General features: G+C 38.0%; 1 long non-coding RNA gene across 1 annotated transcript; it reads right to left on the reverse strand.

The window, feature by feature from the left end:
• Nucleotides 1-4275: 4275 nt before the first annotated feature.
• On the reverse strand, nucleotides 4276-5507 carry LOC127859348 (uncharacterized). Its single transcript, XR_008039323.1, has 2 exons — nucleotides 5461-5507; nucleotides 4276-5094 (listed from the first exon to the last, which is right to left on the reverse strand). It is a non-coding gene; the product is annotated as an uncharacterized LOC127859348 (long non-coding RNA).
• Between the last annotated feature and the right edge of the window lie 2108 nt (nucleotides 5508-7615).

The following is a 7615-nucleotide window of genomic DNA, read 5'->3' on the forward strand; positions in this document are numbered from 1 at the left end:
GGATTAAGTATTGTTTTGTTATTTTTTTCACTAAGTAGTCGCTTATATATATATATATATATATATATTCACTGCATGATATTTTTGTTATCAAGTGCACGTATATTAAACTACATACTAGTGTCCTCACAATACTTGCGCAGTCTGGTCATGGGCAACGTTATCTTTTATAAAAAAAAAGCTTGCAAGGTTTCGTGGTATCTCCTGAGAATCCTCCTCAGTATACATATCCTGACAGGACAGCGCGGATGTGCAGGCTGGCTGGAGTTACGCTTTCAGCATATTACATCAAATTCAATTCCGCATGACGCAGGTCTTAAACAATCTGATTGTTTAATTCACACTTAAACAAGTGTGTGACTGGTGTCCATTTTTCAACAACTATCAAAGGTTTTCACCTCTAACTTTGAACACTTGCAGCCAGCTGTGTAAACTTTGATAAAAGTTATCATTGGTTATCTTTTTCAATATCTCTGGTTTTTGGTTAATTTAATTTGGATTCCAATTGTATAAAAAAGATTAACGAGACCATCACATGCTTTAGCTAGTTGTTGTTTAAGTTAACCAAGGTCTTAACTTAATTGGACAAATTTAAGCAGTGGACAAAGATAACCGGCGGATAAGATATCCAGGTTGTATACAATGGGCTGTTGTTAACTATCAAAAGGAGAACACAAACTTGCAAGACAGATAATTCAAAAAATATTTTGGCAGAATTATGCCCCATGTTCAAAGTATATTTGTTTCACTTAGATTTTCATTTTATAATAATAATCTAGCACTGTCCTGAGAAAAGTCGAGTGTGTGGATGTCGAACGGTTCTTGTTTAAATATCATCTTGATTACCATCAAACAAATTCAACTAATAAAGCCACCTCTGACTTACCTTTGCACTTTCACATACTCGGTTGTAGTTGTACCTTAACAAATAGTTAGTTGTACATAACTCTTGATGTATTTATCCATATATACTGGTGTGTTTGAGGTATGTTACTCAAAGGTCAAGGCCACATGTAGACTACTGCATAATGAAAATTAGTTTGGATATGAAACACTCTTATTGTATGGCCTAAAACTGCTATTCTCACCCCACATTGGCGGAACAAGGCAAGACGAGAAGTGCCTCATGACAACCCCTGCATTCAAGGTAACACGAGAAAATGACACCTGACAGCCCTCTGAGACGACTGCAAGACACAATGATATCAAATTTGACAGTCGTAATGAGTCAGTTTCTCACGTTTATCTTTAGTCTTTACAGAACCGTCTCAAGGCGCACCATGTGTTGCCTTGTTCATACCGTATGCCCAACAAATTTATAACTATTTGACAGTATAAGGGCGATTGCCACACATGGGCAGTACAGAAGTATTCCACCGTTCATATGAAATTTTGAAGTGTTACGCAAACAGTGCAGTGATCCAGAAATTATATTTCCAGACACTCTACCCTTCGTGTAACACTACTTCCCCCGTGACGGTATTGATTCCATATACACCGTAACCTGGTTTGTGTTTTTTTTTTAATTTCAGGGTGTTCATAACAGATAAAGCTAGCATTTTGGCCACATATTTAAATGATATTTTAAAGCGAAACTGACAAAATATGTATTGTTTATTGACACACAATCATACATTGCAATGACAGCGCATACAAAGCCAACAGCTTGTTTAAAACTAGTACTTGCTCTGCTTTCAGACACAACTATATCTATTTGACATTTTGTCAACCAATGCACAAGTTAGCCAGCTTGTAATGAAAGTATCATTAAGTTCATTTTTGTTTCATTTCCGTGTTAAACGAGGCGTTCACTGTACATGGTTATTGCAGCAAAAAGCTCTGTTCTTTCTTTTCTGTTTCTAGGTGGGTATTGAAGATTCAAATCTCCGACAGCTGCTCTTGCAATTGTCAGGAAGTCTTGTGATACACCAAGTTCTGGAGGTCGTTGAGAATACTCTCGTCCCACATCATAATTCCCTATTGTCAACCAGTGGTATTTTAAATCTCTTACACCATATACTTCTGGCTGAAAGAACAACACCTCAGGTTTTCCTGCAGGACATGAAATTCGGTTATTTTGACGAACACGATGAGTATTCCAAATATTGCAAACTTCATTCAGGTCTTTACTTATGACAGGAAGAAAATAGTATCTAATGCATTCTATCAGATGTGTCCAGTAATCCGAAATCACTCATATCTTTAAAATGGTTCATCCAGACATTTCCACACATTTCTCTAAGACTACGCCAAAACCTCTCAATTTAGACATTTCTGTTAGATGAAACATAGACGAAGCTTAGGATCCCCTGGTACTGATCTGCGTCTGTCCATCGTAATGCCATTTGCACATCACGGACAATATAATTTTCTGTACCGCTGTTACCGTAAACCCGAACTGGAATGCCATTAATTTCCCTAATGTAGTCTAAATAAAAGCTAGATATGTACATCGGCTTTATGTTAGAATCACAACATTTCAGCCAGAACATTCTACGGGAAAATCCATCCACAGCTCCATGGATTGACAATCCGTGTGGCTTCAATTTGTCCCAGCAATCTAAATGGATTGCAAAATTGGGACCATTGTTTATATAAATTCTCCGCCTTAACCTTCCCGCCTGCCTTAATGCAACACCTTGTGGATCAATGAGTCCTAAAATTAGACGAACCATTTAAAATGTAGCTTTAAGTCCATGATTAATCAGGAGTCTTTGACGCATTTGTCGGTAACCAGCATTTTCACCGGAAGCTGATAATTCAAGCAATTTTCCTTGAATAATTTCTTCGAGACTGTGCTGACTTTGGCATCTAGTCTCAAGACTTGGAAAATTGATCGTTCGCTTGTAATTTTTCCATGTCGTATGGCCATAACTTTCTTTTTCGCGAAATCCTCCATTATTTTCATGTTATTTTAAGTTGTTAAGTGGTGGCACAAATATGCTTCCATAATTTGATAACAGAATAACCGGTAACTATCTGATAGTTTTGTTATACATATTGCCAGATAAGCTTCGCCATTGTTTTATTCTATGCCTCACTTGATATATTATGAAACGATCAAGCAGTAACCTGTTATTCTCCATACATGGTAAGGGAGTCCGACAGCTAGTATGTTCAACAAGCTTGCGCACATTTAAACAAACAGTGTACCACTTTTGGCTAGAATTGATGAAGTCTTAACTTTGAAAACAAACATATTTTATTTATTCGACTATTATTACACATCAAAAATTTCCCAGCAGAGTGGTTGATATTATTCTTATAATCACTGTTAATGTTGATATTTACATACATATGATTAAACAGCAATAACTCCCTTACCAATAAAATTGCTGGTGCGCCCCGCCTCTGTGACGTTGATATAGCAGGCACCCCGGGGCACTGTGACCACGGGGTGGTATCCCTTGCTTATCACGGTGTAACGTAGAGTCCCTACCACCGTCTCCACTGGGGGCTGACGAGGTCAAAGCGTAGTCCGTTTCGCTACGACGTCGAGTATATGTTTTACTACGAAAACATTGTTTAAATACACATGACATCGAGAACGGATTAGTCGAACATTGTGTTTAAAACATGTAAGATTATGATTTTGTAATAACAAAACTCTGAATTTAAGCACAATGTCATTTCATAGGTCTGTTACATAAAATTATAATCCAAGATGTGTCTGGTTTATGCGGTTAAACATGAAATATACCGCTGATTTATCAAACCGAAGTCAAGTTTCACTTTAAAAAATGCAATTAAGGTTTACAACTGTGTATAATTGACACAATTTTACAATTTCCATATTGATCTATGTATTGTTAAGCCACTGGTGTGTTTAGAAATGTGTAGGGTGACCCAGTTATCATAAATAAAGGCTAAATATTATTATAAGGCATGATCATGTCTCTGACAGTATACGTATATGCCTCGCTACGACAACGCTTTAGCGTGCATGCGTTTCTCACAGAAGACGTATTGGTTATCTCTCAAAGGCAAAATAAAGAAAAAAAAATTTTTAATAGAGTCATGGAGTGGCTGGATATTTCCTTTGAGACAGAGGTAGTAACAACGGCACAACATGATCCGAAGCGCACAGTCGACATGGTAATGCACATTATTATGATATAATTACATTCACGTCTAGGCCAAAGGAAACGATTAAAATCGAAAATCCATATATAAGATGACAGTTGAGAGTCGAGTACCTAATGTCGTCGGTCTCAATAAAAATGACTCATCTTCTCCTCGTGACAATCCCTTATACGTTTATTTTGATAGAGACCGACGATAGGTTTTCAGCATACGGTACTCTTTATCAAATAACATTCGATTCTCGTTATCCCCAACTCGCTTATCTCGAAACTCTGCTTATGTCAAAGTAAATCCCATGTCCCAACTTCGATCATTATTTATCTCATACGGATTTTGATTTTAACATTGTATATATCAAAGCGATTTTCTTGAAAATCGGTTATCGTCAACTAATTTTGAGGTGAATTTCATGTTTGTATACATGATTGTACCTGTAAAATCCACACCTGTAACAGCCGTAAGGTGTGGAAAGTAGGACCCCAATGGCACAAATCCGCAATTGCATAATCAATATATTGTTGTAAAGGTGTGGCAGTGGGTTTCTGTCACAGGTTATTGTTAACTGCGTACATGAGACGGCCGGTAAATTTACCTCGTGTTACAATGCGGTTAAGGCCCAGTCTCACTATGATGCCGGCGGAGCCCCAGTGCGTGATCAGGCATCTACCGGGATGAGCCGGGGCCCTACCGGGATGAACCGGTGCTCCACCGGGATGAACCGTGGACGACCGGGGCTCCACCGGGAAAGTATTAAAATGTTTAATATCTCCGGGATGAACCGGTTGTCCCCGGTTAAACCGGGGCGTTGCCGCAGCTCTGCCGGGGTCTGATGCCGGTATAACCCCGGTGAGTGCCGGCGTAGTGACGGTTTACCGGGGCTCTGCCGGGACTCTGCAGGCTTTCACCGGGTTCAACCTTTTCGTTTGGATGTTCATGCGCACAGTGAAGCACGGCATCTTTTGCACTGGGAAATGGCAGTCTGCAGTAACTGCAAACTGCATGTGATATGTCCTGAAATGGATACAAAAACTTCGTTGAGCAACCTATGCATTATATTTGTACTTCGTTGCGCAACCAATACATACTCTGTGCGAAACCTTTACATAAAGCGACTTGTAATTTCCTTCGAAACAAAGCATTTGAATAATTAAAATATATGTTCGTAACCTGTTTTGTACTTTAAAATGTGTAATGTACACTGAATCAAAGTAAAATGTAGTTTTATTTAATTTAAGTTACCGTAATTGGCTATTTTAACAGAATAACCTTCTTATGCATTGCTTCAAATCAAAATAATTCGATTTTAGCTCAAAATAAACTTAAAGGTTGCAACTACGCGCATTTGTTCTTAGTTTGTTATTGAAAATAAGTACCTACCATTACTGGATGTTCCGTTCTCTAATCCATAAACACCAGAAAATATGAAACTCGCCTGTGAAAGAAGTGTATTTACACCATGTTTTCGTAGTAAAACATATACCCGACGTCGTAGCGAAACGGACTACGTTTTGACCTCGTCAGCCCCCAGTGGTCTCACAGACGTCAGCATCGCGACACTGCTGGCAGTAGAACGAGTCCGTCACGTGACTCGCCTGAAAGAATGTGGGTTGTATATTGATCACGTGCAGTATGATTTCTCCCGTATGACCATTGCTCCAGACAACGTGTTAGATGGGTTACTCAGAATAATGCGAGATAACTTGACTTTTGAAGCATTCCATAACTAGGGCCCCATTTCAGAGACGATACGACACTATGTGTTTAAGTGACCATTATGAAGTAGCTAGTACACTGCAACATGGTTGAACGGCTCATGCCAAAGACCAAGTAGTGAGTAAGGATTGAACTGGGGATCGAACCTGCCAACCCTAAAGTCTGACGCAAGTGTGTTTCATCTAGACCACGGGTCGGATCATCAGATGTAAGATAAGCCATAAGGTACACAGTGACGAAAGTCCGGCTTTATTATCACTTTAAGCTAGGCGGCAATAAATTGCCGATGAAACTTTTTTATGTTAATTTTGTATGCGAAAAAGTATATGTTTATGTCATTGGACAGATAATTCAGAGCTCATTGATTAGGGTAGGAATCCGAGGCCTTCTTTCTCAAAACGGATACCATATCCACTTCAGTATTCCAGCGCTTACACATTAGATTTAAAACATGTTCAGACAATCTTGATTTTTAGTAAATAGTATTATTCGGCTATAAAGTTAAGAAGATTTAATAACGTTGATAATTGAACTCTATAAGCATGTGTGTGTTTATGTTTGAATGGTTTGTCAGGTTTCTTTTGTAACACATAGATAACAAATTGTTAAGTAACAACTTATACCTAAAGGTTCAATGATAAAAATGATACAATTGTTATTTTTGTACAAGTTGTAGTTCCGATTGTTGTTGTAGTAGTAGTAGTAGTAGTAGTAGTAGTAGTAGTAGTAGTAGTAGTAGTAGTAGTAGTAGTAGTAGTAGTAGTAGTAGTAGTAGTAGTAGAAGTAGCCGTTGTCGTCGTCGTCGTCGTTGTTGTTGTTATTGTTGTTGATGATGATGATGATAATGATGATGATGATGATGGTGGTGGTGGTGGTGGTGGTGGTGGTGGTGATGGTGGCGATGATGATGATGAGGATGATGATGATGAGGATGATGAGGATGAGGATGATGATGATGATGATGATGATGATGATGATGATGATGATGATGATGATGATGATGATGATGATTAGAAGGAGGAGGAGACGGAGGAGGAGAATGAATACCAACTGGTAATGACGCATGATGGAATGCTTTTCATGTAATGCTACGCAAAGTACAGTATCACTATCAAATTGAATTCTTATCGTGATTTGTATAAATCCGAAGACTTTCTTTAAATATCGAGAATAACAAAACCGCGATGAGTTATATTTACCTGCTTACAAAGTTGTCTTTGAACATGCGGCTATAAATATAATGCTAAAAATATGATTAATAGCAACAACTGTAAAATGACATTGAAGTGGCTGTTGATTATATTGCAGAATGGCTTCTTTCCGAAATAATTGATTGACTCGATGTTAGAAATCAAAAATATATATTTCATTCAAACAAGCATATGACATGACTGTACAAAATGTTTGGTGTGAATCCATTTATTATCAAGTCCTAATACTTCTCCATTTGCAAGGTTCGTTTAAAAATAAAACCAGAACATAGTTTTTTCACATTTTTTGTGTCCAAAGCATAACTTCATTTATTAAGCGAATTTAAGCACATATGTTACCCATCATTTGACGATGAGTAACGCTTAACACCTAGGCCCCTACCTCCAAGGTCAAGGTCACACTTATAGGTCAAATGTCCATATATGATTATATGGTACAATGTTTCGTGTCCGGAGCATAACTTTGTCATTTATTAAGCGCATTTCATTTCACTGTGTACTAATGTTCCCCATCATTAGACGATGTGTCGCGTTAAACACCTAGGTACCTACCTATAATGTCAAGATCACCTTTATAGGTCAAATCTCCATATATGATAAGTTTCATG

Source organism: Dreissena polymorpha, chromosome 15, assembly GCF_020536995.1.
Source record: "Dreissena polymorpha isolate Duluth1 chromosome 15, UMN_Dpol_1.0, whole genome shotgun sequence".
Taxonomy (NCBI): Eukaryota; Metazoa; Mollusca; class Bivalvia; order Myida; family Dreissenidae; genus Dreissena; species Dreissena polymorpha.